Source organism: Piliocolobus tephrosceles, chromosome 5 (assembly GCF_002776525.5).
Source record: "Piliocolobus tephrosceles isolate RC106 chromosome 5, ASM277652v3, whole genome shotgun sequence".
NCBI lineage: Eukaryota > Metazoa > Chordata > Mammalia > Primates > Cercopithecidae > Piliocolobus > Piliocolobus tephrosceles.
This window is the reverse complement of record NC_045438.1, coordinates 36,503,396-36,510,796: the sequence shown is the minus strand read 5'-3', so window position 1 is coordinate 36,510,796 and position 7,401 is coordinate 36,503,396. Positions and strand designations below refer to the sequence as shown.

The window sequence follows — 7,401 nt, the reverse complement described above, 5'->3', positions numbered from 1 at the left end:
TTTCAAATAAGGTAACATTCTGAGATTCTGGAAAGAACATGAATTCTCAGGGGACCCTCTCCAACCTGGTAAAAGAGGGAACCATAAAACCATGAAGTGTTATTGTTTGGGGATAGAGAATAATGAGGAAAAGACAGGAAGAGTCTTGAAGGAATAGTTGAAAAGATATAGAATGCTATTAAAGCAGGCAGGATTTAACACGAAATAGATATCCCATTGAATGGGGAACTCGAGGAGAGTTTAAAGAAGGAACTGTTTCCATGAGTGTCAGGGTTAAGGGAAAATGTCAAACAAACTAGGGGCAGTGAAGCTTTCCCCAGTAACAGTGGCAGGGCTCCATTTTCCCCAATCCTCCTGCCCTTCCCCTTGTCGGAGCTGTACCGTCAGGGCCGCTGCCAACGGCCTGCTCCATGGTGCCTTCAGGTCCTGCCCTGGGCCCTCCCTGATGTGAGGATGCCAATGCCTATGGGACCCTGCCTGGCCTTCTGGCATGTGCAACCTGGAAATGTGGGTGAGTCAGTGGGGTTGCGCTTCTCCTAAAGAATGAGGGGTGGAAGGCGACTGGGGCACATTCCTTGTCTTCCTCCCCAGCAGACTGTCTGAGGTGTATTTCATAAGATTCTGCAGAAGATTCTGAGGAATGAAGCACCCATTGACAACAGCAATGGTTAACTCAGTAATTCATCCTTGCTGGCTTTTAATTTCCCTGGTGTTCACTCTTCCTGCCCCTCATTCTTCTTCTCTAAGCTGAGTCCCAGAATAGATCGCCTGCACCCAAGCCTTGGTCTCAGGTTCTTCTTTGGCAGAAGGTGTAAAGGGAGTGTGGAGTTACTGGGGAAAAAGGGAGGGGGAGAGGCTTGGGACAGAGTGGGAGCAGGCCAAAGGTGAAGACAAATTGCTGTCTCCTGGGAAGAATGCAGCCACTGCCAACTCTCCGTCCAGCAGGCAACAGGGAAGGGAAGCACACAGTCCAACCCAACTTCCTCCCATTCATTGGCCCCTGCAAAGACATTTCATGGCTGAACCAAACCCCAGAGAGTGAGGAAGGAATTCATTTAGCAGAGGTCAGCCTCCTAGAGCACAGAGCAGGTGGGAAGGATGGAGAGGAGAGTGGGAAACAAACAGAGAAGGCCCAGCATGACTAGTTTTGTTCACATAATCAGTTTTCTCTCCTACTGACCATGAGTCCTACACAATTGATGCAACACTGACGTAATTCATAAGGTCATCTTTTGAAATGGATAAGTGCTTCTAAGATGGAAGTTACTTTTCCAACTGCACAGGAAGAACTTGTCTGCTACCTAGATTCTTATATTTATTTAAAATTATTGAGCATAATGGTCGTAGTAAGCCTGGCCATCATCTGAGTTAAACAGCCTAGTATATTAGGAAGAAACTGGACTAGAATTCGGAACAACCCTGGTTCAAATCCCAGCTCTGCTACTAACAAGTGATGTGCCGTTAAGCAAGTGCCCTAACCCTTCTGGATCTCAGTTTCTTATCACAAAATGGGTTTAAAGTCTCAGCCATATATCACAAAATTTTTGTGAGGATTCAGTAAAATATGATTTTGTAGATGGCAGCTTTTTAAATAACTATTCATTTGGGTAAATGCCTCTGTTTTCTTATATTCATAGATATTGATGGATATTATTGATGAATTATACGGAGTTCTAAACGTGAGAGGATTTCTGTTAAAGTTATGGTTGGGTAATTGCAGTATTTTGTTATCCCTGTCTTCTTGTGGTCAACCATATAAAACATCCTAGAGTTAATAGTAAGTAAAAATGAACAAGGTGTTTTCCAAGTGCATTCAGAGTTTAATGATCTTTAAACCCAAATTGGTGGAGATGAAGTAATTTATGCTCCGACTTTATGAGACAGTTTGTCTGATTGCTGATAGTGATGAATCACTGAGGGAAAGACCCACATTTCTGTGCTGCTGGAGGCTTTTACTTAACTCCTGCGTCAGCTGAGCAGCAAACAAACTCACTGGCAAAGTGGCCTCTGCCTGGAAACCCAGCATGAAGGGACGTCTCATCTCGGGGCTTGCCCTCAGCTGTTTGAAAATGTTTTATGAGACTCTATGACCAGTGTGCATTGACGGAAGGATGGGCTCTTTCTGAGGTGCAATCCATCTTGCATCCAATAATCTGTCTGTAATTTTGTGAAACAGAACATGTTTAGTTCTTTCCTTATCCTTTGTGGAAAATCTGTCCAATGCTTTTGGAGCCATGGTGTCATGTAGAGGAAATGTCTCTCTCCTGCCTTGTAAATCATTTTTCCCCTTATTTTCTTCCTCTTTCCCAAATAGGATTGTTTTAAGGTGAGTGAACATAATGAGAAAAAGAGAACTTAATGAAAAGGAAACCATGGATACTGGTTTATGATAATACTAGCCTTAATTTTAAAAAGGAAAACAATGAAGTTGAAGCAAATTGGATAATAAAAAATAGGATATATTATCTAAATAGTAATGTCTATGCGTTTTCTCTGGATTAGATAGTTGTTAAGCCATGTATTTAATTTGTTGAATATTTTGTGGTTATTGCTCTGTTTATAAAAATGATTATTGGTTAAAGTCTCATTCAGAAGAGAAACCCAGGGGACATTGTAATAAATATGTATTAGTCTTAAAATAGTGTTTAAACATTAGAGTTGACAGTTCTTAGCAGGTCTCTGGTGTTACAATCAAGGGTTAAGCCACAACAGAATTAAAAATATGCCTTACACAAGAAATTTTTTCCCAGGGGCATATATTTTAAATCTGTTTTCAATAAGCAGAGAAGGGAGATGCTGAGAAATGCATTTTCGACTGGGAGAAGTGAAGGAAACACATGGTAGGAGACATGAGGTGAATCAAATATTTTCTTTAAAAAAAGAAATCACAAAAAAAAACTCATTACTAATTTGAGATTGGGCACTATGAGGACCATCGCTTTTGAGACTCTGCCAACAGAAATTTTTCTAAACTAGTTTCTTAAGTGACAAAAATTATATATATTTATCATGTGCAACATGTTGTTTTGAAATATGCATACATTGTGGAATGGCTAAATTGAGCTAATTAACTTGCGTTACCTCACGTGTGTGTGTGTGTCTGTGTGTGTGCGCGCGTGTGTGTGTGGTGAGAACACTTAGAATCTACTCTCCTAATTTTCAATAACACAACCTATTGTTACTGACTATATTCACCATGTTGCACGATAGGTCTCTTGAACATTTCTCCTATCTAACTGAAATTTTGTATCCTCTGACCAACATCTCTTTGTAAAAATTCAATAGGGATTTTTGGTCAGAGGTCCTTGGGAAATCGACCAGGCTCCTCTCTGTCCCATATTTCTCTTGTATAGTAAGTGCTGCCTGCCATAGAATTGTTGAAGCCCTTCCTCCTCCTAGAATTGGAAAGATATTCTGGAAGAAGAGGCAGGGTCTAAGGAAGAATTTGGTCTTGCTCAAGATGGTGCAGAGTGGGAACCTGAGTTATATCTTATTCTCAGTGCCTCCTTTGCCTCATCCTTGTCCTAGCCCTGAGAGGTAACTAGTGTTATTGAAGAGCTCTGAGATTTAGGCAAGACAGCGATTCAATTTGGACATCTCCCAACCTCATGCGTGACTGGGAGCCCATACTGGCTCAGGTGCAGCAGCAACTCCAGTAAAGAGAAAGTACTAGTTCTATGCCTCAACCTCAACTGTGCAAAGTGACAGTTTACCCCTATGACTAACATGCACTTAAACACCCAAAATGCACCTGCGACTGATTAGATCTCCCAGAGTTAGCCCAGGCTGATCCACCTGCCTGCTCAAGCAGCTGAGAATTTGTTTTCAGAACTGTGCGGTTTGACTCTCTCTGAAGAGGCTTACAGATGGCTGGCTTGGTTTTCAAATAGATTTTCTGTTGTCCGTTCTCTCTAATTTTTACCATCTATCCCCACTCTCCAAGTCCTGAGACCCACCCTTCTGTTCTATTTGGTGATCAGGCAGTGACTCCTGACCTTTTGTTCCTGTGATCAGAATGCCCAGATACTAGATCACAGCTGGGCTATGTCTTCTCCATCAGAGGAAAATGAGATTGTTCTTGTAAAAATTTTAGAACCTAGGTGTCTTGACTGCTTGGATTTGGCATATTTAGATAAGGCTGTTTGCCATCCTTCCCAGGCACAGCTCCTTCCTCTTCACTCCCCAAAGCACCTCGATTATTTACTGCTTTCTCTGGCCATATCCACAGTGCAGGGTTTACACATTTTGTCCTCATGACACTATGGGCTCCATGAGTCCTGGGACAGTACCTTATTAGGCATTGGCCTCTGCAGCACATAATCCGGTGTCTGGGACTTCAGAAGGAATTCGTAACTGAATGAATGCATGAATATCGAATGTGTAACTATCAAAGGAAGTTCATGGGAACTTTTCCTTCTCATTGGACTGGAAAGTATTCTTGGTGCTCAAGCGTCTCTTTTGCTGGCCATTGAAACTGCATTAGGAAGACACCATGATAACTGAGGCATGGCCAGAAGAACAGATCCAGAGAAGAGACGTTGCCATGAGTCAAACCAAGATACTTGTTTAGACAACGAAGGGTCACACCAGAGTTAGTAATAAGGTAGACTAGACAGACTACCTTATTACAAAAGCATAAAATGAAGAAATGATTGTAGTTGAGAGCCTGTTGCTTTAGAATATAAGTGAAAATGTTGGAAAATAGTATTTATGTTGGATAAGATCCTTAGACTATTATCCCAAATATATTGTCAAATTTTTATGACTCAATATAGCGTATCCATGGGGTGGACCAGGAGTATCATGATGTGGTAGAAAGATTCTTACCTCAATATGTACCTCCACCACTATCGTATGGGTGGTTTTTGAGTGAAGTATTTAGGTGATTAATTTTTGTTATAGAAAACAAATAGAATAGGTGAAGTGGTGCCTAAGATCTTTCTAGTCTCTAAAATATAATGGTTTTTATACTTTTAAGTAGTTTCAAAAAACACACAATCTTCCAGAGTGTTATTTTCTTTTAAAAAAAGCTCCAAATGTACTTCTTTCCATTAATATAATTTAAATATTTAAATAAAATGTGTTGTATGTTTGATGATTTATTATAAAAAATTTATACATATATATATATATATATATTTTTTTTTTTTGAGAGGGAGTCTCATTCTGTTGCCTAGGCTAGAGTGCATTGGTGAGATCTCAGCTCACTACAATCTCTGACTCCTGGGTTCAAGTGATTCCCCTGCCTCAGCTTCCTGAGTAGTTGGGATTGCAGGCATGTGCCAGTACACCCAGCAAAATTTTCTGTGTTTTTAGTAGAGACGAGGTTTCACCATGTTGGTCAGAACTCCTGACCTTAAATGATCTCCCGCCTCGGCCTTTCAAAGTGCTGAGATTACAGGTGCAAGCCACTGTGCCAGGCCAAAAGATTAATATTAGTTAGAAATTCGTTAGATACTCCATATCACAAAGAAGTTCTTATCATGATTTGCTGAATAACAGTTTGTTAGGGCTGATAGGAGGGGGCTACTTCTCTCTCAAGCTGTGAGAGCCCCAGAAGCCTTTATTTACAACCCTGGAGGGAAACGTGATAAGCATATCACAAGGAGGAAGTAGGGAAGAGAGCTAGAGGGGAAAGCAGTCATTCATATTTGATTTCTTCCACGTAATTGTTCCTCTACCATGACCCATAGAGCCAGGAGGAAGAGTGGAGAAGACAGAGATGAGTTACCAATGTATTGTGAACAAATTGAAATGCATGGTTCCCTGTCCTTTCTGTCTCCCGTTATTACCCCAGTGTTCCCAATTGTGCAACAGCATGACCTTACATCAGACACAGAAAAAAGAGGGAGTTTGGCAATAACGTGAGAAAAGCTTCTGATGAAAACATAATTTCTCTTGCTTTACAAAAACATGTAAATTATGTACAAAAATTATTTATGGTCTAACTTGAGCATTCAGTTCCATTGATACACAGTATACGCTACCAATGTCTGTTAAAAAATAAGATTTCGCAGGCTTTCTAAGCATGTTTAATAATGAGGAAGATGGTAAGGCTTGGCTTTTCCCTGTAAGAATGCTGAAACAGGTTCTGGTAAAAAAAAAAAAAAAAAAAAAAAAAAAAAAAAAAGCAAACCAACACAAACCAAACAACTTCCTCTTTCCTCTGTGTTTCTCCTCTTCCACAGCTTTGGATTCTTCCAGGATACTTGTTACCTCAGATTAGGGTGGGATGCCTTTGAGATAGCCCCACACAGGGGAAACTAAGCTTTTGATGGTTTTACATAGCAGGCCCTGTGCTAGCTGTTTGCATCCATGATCTCATGATTGCCATGCAAACATTTATATGCAGTGAAGTCTCCTTGATTGGAGCCATACTCTTATCTTCTTGTCTATCTCTGCCTAATTATAATTAGTGTCATGGGAATTTTGCAACTGATTCGCAATTTTTTTCAGAGGGAACCTGGGCTATGCATATACTCTTTGTGGATAAATTCTCCCTGAAATCCCAGAAAGTCCAAAATTGAATTGCCTGGTATATGGTTGCCTTGGCATATGAAGTGTGAAAAAACTGGTTTTATCTGGTGTGTTGTTCAGAGTGTCAATGAGGGTGTATAGTAGGTGGCAGATGTAGGAAGAAGGCAATTTGACAAATGACAGCTATAAAATTAAACAAGGAAGGAACATCACTAAATTTGTGTTCAAGTTACTTCTGCCATTTGAGGGGCCCTAGGTTGGAAGTGACAACAAACCGATAGGGTCAAAGAAACTTCTAAGTTTAGAAGTGTTGGCTGGGCGTGGTGGCTCATGCCTGTCATCCCAGCACTTTGGGAGGATGAGGTGGGTGGATCATGAGGTCAGGAGATCAAGACCATCCTGGCTAAAACAGTGAAACCCCGTCTCTACTAAAAATACAAAAATATTACCCAGGTGTGGTGGTGGGCGCCTGTAGTCCCAGCTACTCGGGAGTGTGAGGCGGGAGAATGGAGTGATCCCGGGAGGGAGAGTTTGCAGAGAGCCGAGATTGAGCCACTGCACTCCAGTCTCGGTGACAGAGCAATACCCGGTCTCAAAAAAAGAAATGTGTCAAGGTTGCCTAGAGTTCTTTCTGAGTAAAAAAAGCTTTACTACACCATCAACATTGACTGAAAGTGGAAAAGAGACAGAATTGGACAAGTGCCCAGAGAAAAATGGATTTTGTACATACTTTACAAGCTAAATACACCATTCTTTGCAAAACCCCTCCTTTGAGAAAAATCACACATGCTCCTCCATCTCCCTGATTTGATTTATTTGTATTGTCTAACCATTTCTTTCTTTCTTTGTTTTCTTTCTTTCTTTCTTTTTCTTTTCTTTCCTTCCTTCCTTCCTTCCTTCCTTCCTTCCTTCGTTTCTTCCTTC

At 40.9% G+C, this 7,401-nt stretch overlaps 1 long non-coding RNA gene across 1 annotated transcript in view; it reads left to right on the top strand.

The window, feature by feature from the left end:
* Positions 1 to 1,278: 1,278 nt before the first annotated feature.
* LOC111525530 overlaps positions 1,279 to 7,401 on the top strand; it is a 9,800-nt gene continuing 3,677 nt past the window's right edge. Inside the window, exon 1 of the long non-coding RNA XR_002726136.1 lies at positions 1,279 to 1,607. This is a non-coding gene — a long non-coding RNA (uncharacterized LOC111525530). The remainder of the gene's footprint in view (positions 1,608 to 7,401) is intronic.